The 9,606-nt window shown below is 39.5% G+C and overlaps 1 non-coding gene across 1 annotated transcript; it reads right to left on the bottom strand.

Moving 5' to 3' along the window:
• Positions 1-4,123: 4,123 nt before the first annotated feature.
• Positions 4,124-4,195, bottom strand: trnaa-cgc (transfer RNA alanine (anticodon CGC)). The gene has a single exon. It is a non-coding gene; the product is annotated as a tRNA-Ala (tRNA).
• Positions 4,196-9,606: the final 5,411 nt, after the last annotated feature.

The raw sequence follows: 9,606 nt of genomic DNA, 5'->3' as shown, positions 1-9,606 counted from the left end.
TGACTTGTAGGTTGTTCTCTCGAATCACAAATTCCCGGTTAAAAAAAAAATCTCTAACCGTTTATTTTGCCAGCCGGTAATATTTCTTCTGCACTGATAACCAAGAATTGGATTTCATTTTCCGCAAGCTGTGTGAATTTCATCAAAAATAAGTTTTCCAGAAAGGAAATGAACACATGCATTTAACGAAAACAAGCCCTTTGTGAGTGCCCAAAATGGTACGTTCTGTACTACAAGAAAGGAAGAAAGACACGGCGGGGATTTGAATTTCGTTTTTTTTGTTTAATAAAGAGGCGCTTTAACCAACTAAGCTACGGTGACAGGATAACCATCACCTTTTACAGCCAATTGGACACACCGCTCTGAGACATCTGCGTTCAGTAAGCGCTGAACCTGCTCTCAGAGCAAATTGCCTCCTTTACATAGCAGCCCCGACACTGAGAAACGAAGAGAACTGGCTTTAATCTGGCATTTTTCATGTCCAATGCGTTTGACATCTCCCAAGGGCGACAGAGTTCTTTTGCGACACTATTTCTTCTTCTTTTTTCTTTCTGTAAGCTTTGATAAAAAAGAAAAATCGTGCAAGGGAAAAATGTACTTTTTTTCATAGAGAAAACGTGCACCAGGAAATGTGATGAGAAGAAATGATTTAACATGATACGTGACCTAATTTATCGGAGCAAATGCTCACCCAGCAAGGTCTGGAGAGGTTGGAGAGTCTGGTGGATGTGATAATTATACGGTGTTGTGGAAGAAAACAGTCTTTCTCTGAATTCTCAATCAATCGGAATTTCAGTGCGAAACATAAAACCCTTGTCATATTTAAAGAGATTATATTTTAAAACTCATAAAAATCAGAAAACACATGTTTCTCACTTTGAAATTTTAAACGGAGCGGTGCATTACTAGTAGCGGCGCTGAGCACACTATGGGGGAATTCAGGTTATGTGAAATGCCAGCGGTTTAGTAAATAACGCGTCTGATTTCGGATCATAAGATTGTAGGTTCGACTTCTACCTGGCTCGTGTAAATTATATTCAAGCTCCTCAGTAATAGATGTCTATTATGTAATGAACCGCACCTGAAAGCAAACGTTGGGTCTGTTTCCTTTGTTTTCCAGCATGAAATAGCAAATCGTTACAAAAAGCACCTGCTCATGTCCAATAGCGTTTTTTTTTTTCAAATTACATTTTCAGGCTTCAGACACTTTTTTAATAAAACAAAAGTGTCCGGAAACTCATTTACTTTCAGGTTTGCTTGAACCTGTATTAAAAAAGGTTATCTGAAACTTCCGGGATTCCATTCTCTGATGCAGCTGTCTCTAAAGTTGGACGTGATGTTTAGCAGATGTGAACGGTGCCTTTTCTCTTGTGTTCAAGGCTATTCGCTGTGTGAGCTCCACACTGCGTGTCCTGTACTGCTCTATTTTGTTTAGATTATCTATGTGGTGTACAGATAGAACTCAACTGCATGGTGTGAATTCCGTGTTCAGGACCAGCAGAACCTGAAAAACCAATAGCTGACACGCAGCTTTCTGATCTGGAATCAGACGCGCTACCGTTGCGCCACGAGGTCATACCTGTCAGTGCCTTTGAATTCCCCAAAGGAGACAAATCAGCTTCACAAAAAAAAATCCGTTAAGAGCGCCGCTCTTCCGAAGAGACTCTTCTTCCCAGACCACATTTTATTCTTCCTGCGCAACTCTTGTGCAGGTGTTGTTCTCAATTACAGATCCAGGAACACTGATTTTTTTTTCCTATTTTTTTAAATTAAGTACCCCATGGTGCAACGGTAGCACGTCTGACCGCAGTCTTCACCTTAAAGTTCAATTCCCCAAGCCTTTTGACCTTATATGTCCATCCCTTCTCGTCAAAACTCGTATTTTCACAGGGTACCCTTCAGAAACCGCAGTATAGAATGAAAAAACTCCAGTAGATCTCGGCCGCTGTTGGTGATTTTCTTTAAAAATAAATGAATCTCTGGAAATTTTACGGAGTGTATCACTTTCACCGAGACCGAGAAGTGTTAAGCTGTACATGAGTCTTTGTGGTTCGGTTGTTAACCAAAAGGGTGGTGGTTTGAGCCCTCCCAGGGACGCTATGAGCCTTTTAATGTACACACCCGTCTCACTTTATCTCCACGGCCGGTCTTGTACCGCAATCAAATACAGAGCCCGTAGGAGGCAGTAAGCCCGCGTATATAGCTCGCTGTGTATATAATGAAGAAGCAGAGGTTAGTTTCTCATCTGCGCGTTACAGAGCCTTACGCAACTCGTACTGTACGAACAGCTAGAGTTTGATCCCGGCACCGGCTATTAGTTGAAAGGCCATTGTAAATGACGTGTAAGAGATTTATAGATAGATACTTTATTGATCCCGTGAGGGAAATTAATAAAGCTTATCCAGCTGGCTTTTATGTTTCACACTAAATTGCGATCTTGAAACCAAAATAATTAGAAATATGGAACACAACCGTTGTTCCCCAAGAAGGAAAGCTGTTTAACACTGTCGTCACTCCTTTTTATTTAACCCAGATTGTGAAGACAACTCTGCCCTATCAAAGGAAAATGTTGCACAAAAGTTGGAAAGCACACTCTGAATCCATCTGTACTGTATACTTGATTTCCGCGATCCGTTCAAGGCTGCTTGGTGCTTCGCAAGCGAGTCATTTCAGGGAAGAAACTCAGTTTAGAGAACTACTGGTGCATTTTCACTCATTGAATTTGATCTTTGTACTCTCTTTTCATTCTCAGCTATAATATTTCAAAATTACAGTTCGGATTTGTTGGAAAACTTCACAGGCATTATTAAGTTAGGACTGTACAATTGTATTTTAATATCTTGGTATATTTACCTTCATTTTAATATGGATGTAACCATAAATGTTGTACTTTTGTCGTACTTTTTAAAACATTTTAACTGAGGACGCACGACGACTATTATACCTTGTGATACATGCAAGACATCTGTAAACGAAGATGTAATTACAGTCAAATTGGCAATTAACAGAAAACCACAATTTGTATAATATTATTTCTCTATGTCGATGATTAGTTGAAGGATTTGAAGAAACTATATATTATTCCTCGATATCGATGATCAGTTGAAGGATTTGAAGAAACAGCAGCGATAGCAGGTGATTTTGGTTTTGAACCCATCTTTACACCTCAATAATCCATTTGTCCTCGAAAAAAGAAAAGACAGGCATGTTTTGAGTCTCATAATGATCATCTTCTCGATCCAAAGAAACGTATAAATTTGATTCCTTCCGTAGTATTTTGGATTTTCTTACAATGATCTCACGAAGTATTGCCAGGATCTATATCTAGCGTTCGGTACCGATAAAACTGCTGATATTGATTGAGTAGAAATCTATGATGTATTGACAACTTTATCTGAAGCGAGAAGTCCTAGAACGCTGCCTATGATGTGTTAGGATTCATACCAAGATATACTTTTTGTTTTCAACCCAAAATGCTGCTAATGCATTACACATTATATGAACATTACCAGTTTTGGTACCTTCTCTGCGCGATTTTTCAAAACTGAAACTAATTACAAAATTACTTAAGATCAACCATGACAAAAACATATAAATCAGGACTAATATTAATATCAACTGATGTTACTACAGAAAAAAACTACAGTTAAAATTTAACTGAAATATTAATAAGACTATGCAAGCCTAAAAAGTAGAACAATTCAATTTATATAACTTTTTTTTTGAGAAATGGCCTCACACACCGGAAGACACTAACGTTTCTCTTCGTTAGAGTATGTGAATAACAGTTTAACCCAAAATGTTTGGAGTCCAGAGGGAGGACTCGCTCGCTGAATGATCTCTCAAGAAATCCCTGGTGAGATTCAACAGGTGTTTTCTTCAACAGCCACTAAAAGTCTGATGACCTTCTCTGGATTTTCTGAATATGACATTAAATTAGTTCAAATCATTTGGTAGTTAACAGAACGAAATGCTTTGGAGGTACATTTAAAACAGCAGAGCAACACTGTAGCACTTCGTGTGTGACTGAAATTAATTGTGTAAACCTGTCTCTCTATGAACACGAGCAAAGAGTTCTCACTCCACAGAAGACTGTGATGTGAGCACAGTAATATAAGACACCTGGAGATGCCGGGGATTGAACCCGGGACCTCATACATGCGAAGCATGCGCTCTACCACTGAGCTACATCCCCTAGGGTGCCGATCGTGGAACTGACGTAAAGATGTTCATATGTTCACTGAACACAATCCACCCTTCACGAAGAATGCCTGCAGTTTCCCACTTTCGCGTTTCTTCTACTACAAAGTAAATTAATGGGAATGAAGAAATAAGGAAGGGAAAATAATCGCATCGAAGCTTCCAGAGACTAGGCAAAATGAATAATTTATTTTTATATCCAGTCACATGGGCGACGGTGGTTGATTCTTCAACGGGGGGGGTGCGTTTTTCTACCTCCTTACTCGATTGTCTTTCAATTATGTTTTCTTTGAAACCTTTTTGCATCTTTTAAGTGCTTGCGATTAAATTACGCATAGAAAAACACCAGTACAGTTGATGTTCATGGACCGATGCACACAACTCCAGTGATAAAGCCCTGTTTGTAAATATTTTAAAAGAACGTTAAAGGGCGAAACAACGCTCCAACCACGTGAATGGTAACAAGAAGGATCGTTTTCTTATTTAATATATGCTTTTGAATTGCCTTGTCAATACACACAGGCTTTAGAGATGGACAAATAATTTACAGTGGTGTTTGTAAACAAAGATGGAACATGTTATTTCTATACCAGGAAGAAAGGAGCAGACTCTTAAACTTTAAGAGACAGAAACAACACCTCATCACAGCTAACACTAATTAAAATGACATCACAACAGAAGAGTGAAGCCTTGAGTGAATCAAATTAGTTTTTGTTGGTCGTCTGTGTCTTCATAACTTTGTAGGTGAGAGAGAGGATTGCGAAAATGTGCAGGTGCTTCTCAGAAGTGCGTTGGTGGTATAGGTTCCTTCAAATAACTGAGCCAGTGCATCCCCAAATCTTTTCAAGATGATCTGTGATCCGGTAACCCATCTCCTGAAACTAACATTCGAGGTAGGAAGCATGCTCTTAAACACCAAAACACTCAAAAAGGAAGAAGCAGATCTCTGTACACAAGACGGTAGTGCGATATTAGAATTTCTGAGTTTTTGCCGGATTCAGGCTCCTTCTCAGAGGTCCTTGCTCGCCAAATAACTTTGCATCTGAGGAAGAGCACCACGGAAAAAAACCCAACTCAACAAGCGAGCGCGTTGGTTGCTCTTGCTCTTAATGCAAGGAGCTGTTTTTTTTTTCCTCGCAATAATCATTATTAACCAGAAACAGCAGCACAGGTAGGTCGCATTTGTGATTATGTCACTTCTCTGCTTCAGCAAGGTCAATAAAAGACTCTGAAAGTAGTAAAGCAAAACTGAACTCAAAATCATATTAGGAATTCTGAGCGATATCTCCATACAGGTAATCCAATAAGAACGTTGAAATATTTGAATATCATCTCTTTATATATTTCGCTGCTTTTTACCTGGAGTAAAACTATTGGATTGAAGGAATGCTAACCGCTGGGTTAAAATGTATAGTTGTTATTTGGAGAAATCTGTAAACTCGTGATCTTATATGTTTTAAAAGACAGCACAGGAAAAAACGACAGTGCTGATTATTTTCCAGAGATGGAGCACTGATGACCTATCCGAGCTGATTGATAAAGCCCACCCAGTGGATACTCTAGCAGAACGTCAAAGAACATTCACCTTTGTATCCAAGGAAACCACAGGAACAACATCAAGAAGCACAATCAATTCCCCTTTTAAATCTTTCCTGTAAGGTATGCTATGTGAAATCATGAAGTTAATCCTCTGATCTCTTTTGATCACGAACAAAGTATTTCTGATGGAGCGCTATGTTCAAAGATTTAATAAGCTTTACCCCTGCCAACGATTCGGTGTGAAGAAGTAAAAGTTTCACAGGCAAAAGCAGCTTGCCACCACAGCCAATATTAAATGTACTTGCTGGCACACTATCATGTGCATTGGCTCAAAAGTGATCTCGGCAGACGTTTTTCCCTACATAAAGCTGAAAGTGCCAAAGAGAATTTCTGTTGAGAAAACAAAATATTTCTTCTGCCTTGATGTTAAGCTGACAGCCTGTCTTTTAGAAAGTCTATCTCTTAACACCTCCCGCAGCCTAACAAAAAGTGCTTTTACTGATCGTATTGTAGGTCTTAAAATACTAACATTTGGCAGTGGTGGGATTCAAACCCACACCCCAAGAGAGACTGGAGCCTAAAATCCAGCACCTTAGACTACTCGGCCACACTACCTTCCTCCATACCCATCTTCCTCACATTGCTGGCTTGGACTGGGGGGGCTTCAGCTCTTGTCGTCTAATCTAATGATATCATGACATGTGGAAGTGACTGCACCTTCATCTTCTGGGATGCTTTCAATAGCACAAACGCTAATTTCACCGGCACAAACGTAGCAATAACAAAGGAGGTGGGATTCATCCTTTGTGCTGTTTGTAGGGGCGCAACTCTACGGTGATCTACTGACTTGAAGAGCAGAAATCAAAATCCTTTGCTACTACTGTTGCTTTTTTCATAGTTTCTTCAAATCCTTCATTTGAACGTCGATTTTGAAGGATATTGATGATAATACCACATAAATTGTGGTTTTCTTGTGATCGCCAATTTTATTCAAATACCAGCCTTTTTTACAGTTCCTTGCGTGTTTCACAAGGTATAATAGCCCCCCTCGCATCCACAGCTAACATATTTTAAAATTACAATAGATTATACAGCATGCATGTTTACATTTATATTAAAATTAAAGTAAATAAACCAGAATACATACAGTGCTATCCCAATAATTCTTGTCAGGTTCTCCAACAAATCTGCGTTGTTATTTTAACATGTTTCAGCTGAGGGTGCAAAAGGAGTATAAATGAATTTTCCCGCCAGCCATTCAAAGACCAAATTCCATGAGTGAACATTATTTTCTCAGACGTTGCCGGCATTGGACTTTGCCGGTGGTATTGAATTATGTCCACAACTGTTGTAGTAGTTCCTTCTTGAAGTTCGACATGTGCAAAGCACTCGTAATATCATAGGTGTTAAAGTTTCGCTGAGTCTAATCGACGTAATTGAAGCCGTTTTGTTATTCTGTTGTAAAAGCCGAAACCCGAAACAATAGTAGTGTTAAGAGGAAATGCCTCCTAACAGCTGACAACCACTCCTAGTTAGTGTCATGGTGTGTATCCCTGCCTATCATTGGGAGACGGGTACCTTTTTTACACTCAAGATTCCAATCTTCAATGCTTTGTGTGAGAGCTTACATAACTTTCATTTTCTCACATTTTCTGACGACCCTGTCAATTCCGAATACTTTTCAAAAATCTGCCTGCATGTTTGATTATTGTCATTTCATTTCGAAAAAGTTCAATATTGATCATAACTAAAGAAAATAATGATCACGAACAAAAAAGGGATAAAGATGCGAGTCGATCTTGAATCACAGCTGGGTGACACGGGCTTCTGTTCTGATATGGTTGTACGAGAAACAGGAGGAATCGCCAATCTCCTATAGAACATGAGTTGAATCAGGAGTGAGACATTTCGTATACTCGTGCATATGTCAACGCCTGACCTACATCGTAAAACTAACATTAAGTTGTCAGAGACATTCATTTATATACAAACAAGAGACAGACCAAGTAATAATTCTACATTAGTTCAGGTGGGTAAACCTGAACTAACTAATAAACCTATTAATAATTCTACATTAACGTGTCCTACACTGATCAGACTAATTGACATGGTCTGATTCAGAGCCTCTGCAGCTCGTGCTAATTACAACAATGACAGTTCTGAACCCTCATCACCGAACTGAGCACAAGTTCAGCTGTTCTCCAGTTTTGTTACGAATGGTTTTTCATTGCAATTGAGTTCAGAGCTGGAGCTGATCTCCAGACAGTACAGTGTTTTGGGTAAGTTGTCGAAATTCGCATGAGGCTGCAGACAACTTACCCAAAGTGTTTTCTATAGCTTTCAGGTGCAGTTCATTTATATAAAAGAATGTAAGTGGTATAAACTCAACAAGCCAGACGGCAGTCCAACCTATAATTTTCTGACGCGAGGCCTGACGCGTTATTCATTACGCCACTGACCCTGCTATTGTAGTGCTAAAAAAAACACGTTTTCTACATTTATGTCTGTTTAAAAATCACTCTAAAAAAGACAAAGGGTTTGTGTGTCGCGCTAAAATTCCGCTTCATTTCGAATGCAAATAAAAACCGTTTTGTTTCAAGAAATCATAAATTTGTCACATCCTTCATACTATACTTCTCTCTTGTATTAGTAAAGCATTTTGATTTAAACTGAACAATATATGAAAGGTTTCATCTATACACTTACACATAATAAGTATACGAATAAATACTCGGAAGAAGCCGCAGCTCAGGTATTAGAGAGATTTAAAATCGGATCGGAGGATTTAGAGTCCAGACTGCAAACCAACAGCTGACACAGGTCTTTTATAGAACCGTTTTGATTTCCTCTACTTTGTCCCCGTGACGTCATTGTCCTGCTCGCAGCCGAGCCCGACACACGTCTGGTTTCTGTCGCTGGGCGCACACCCTGCGGTCCATGCGGGTCCTGATACCCCAGTACAATGACGGGAACACTAAACTGTAAACAGGTGCCGTCCTTCGGCTGAGACGTAAAACCGAGGTCCTGACTCTCTGTGATCATTCAGGAGAATGGTGGTGGTGGAGGGGAGTCCCCATTACCTGTAAAGCGCATTGAGTGGAGTATCCAGAACAGCGCTATATAAGTGTAAGCAATAATGATTATTATTATTATAATGTAAAATGCAATAAAAAATAAAAAATATCAAACTTTGATTCAAAATAGATTAATGTAAAAACTGATAAAGCTAATGCTTTTTTCAGGGCTATATCTACTTTTTTTTTAAAAAGTGAAGTCTGTCGCGATTGTGAAAGTTAGAGAATGTGTACCAGCGGGTGGCTTCATATCGCGAGCGTCAGTCTCGCCCGTAGCTGCGAGAAGGTTAAAAGCGCCCGAGTGAGCTGTCTTTCGTTAAAGTAATTGCCGGAGCAGTAGGACGCAGAGCACCATCCAGCAGCTGTAGACGATGTTCGGGGAAGAGCTAATTCTGTTTTTAGCACAGGGAGTGAGAATGAGCTCAGTCCGGCTCCCAGCAGAATCCATCCTGGTTTGGTTACAGTGCGTCTGAGGCTCTTTGGATCGTAACGTAGAAAAACAATTGCTCACATCTTGTGACTTCCACGACAGGAAGGAAAGATATCACTTAAAAAAATCAGAACTGAAGATTTGGATCCTGGGCCTCAATTTGATCAAATTATTAAAATAATAATTATCAAAATATCAGATTGTGGTTCTGCAACATTTCGTGCACAGTGCGCCATTTTGATCTAAAACAGTCACAACGAGGGCTTTACACGCAGTCTGGGGTATTTTCCCCTTTTATATTTTTGCCACTTATATCGAACCTGTTATACTCCCAGAAGGGCACAGTAGCTTGTACTTAATAAA

This window comes from Atractosteus spatula (assembly GCF_055471065.1).
Source record: "Atractosteus spatula isolate fAtrSpa1 chromosome 10 unlocalized genomic scaffold, fAtrSpa1.hap1 SUPER_10_unloc_1, whole genome shotgun sequence".
Lineage (NCBI taxonomy): Eukaryota > Metazoa > Chordata > Actinopteri > Semionotiformes > Lepisosteidae > Atractosteus > Atractosteus spatula.
This window is presented reverse-complemented; position numbering and strand designations above follow the sequence as displayed.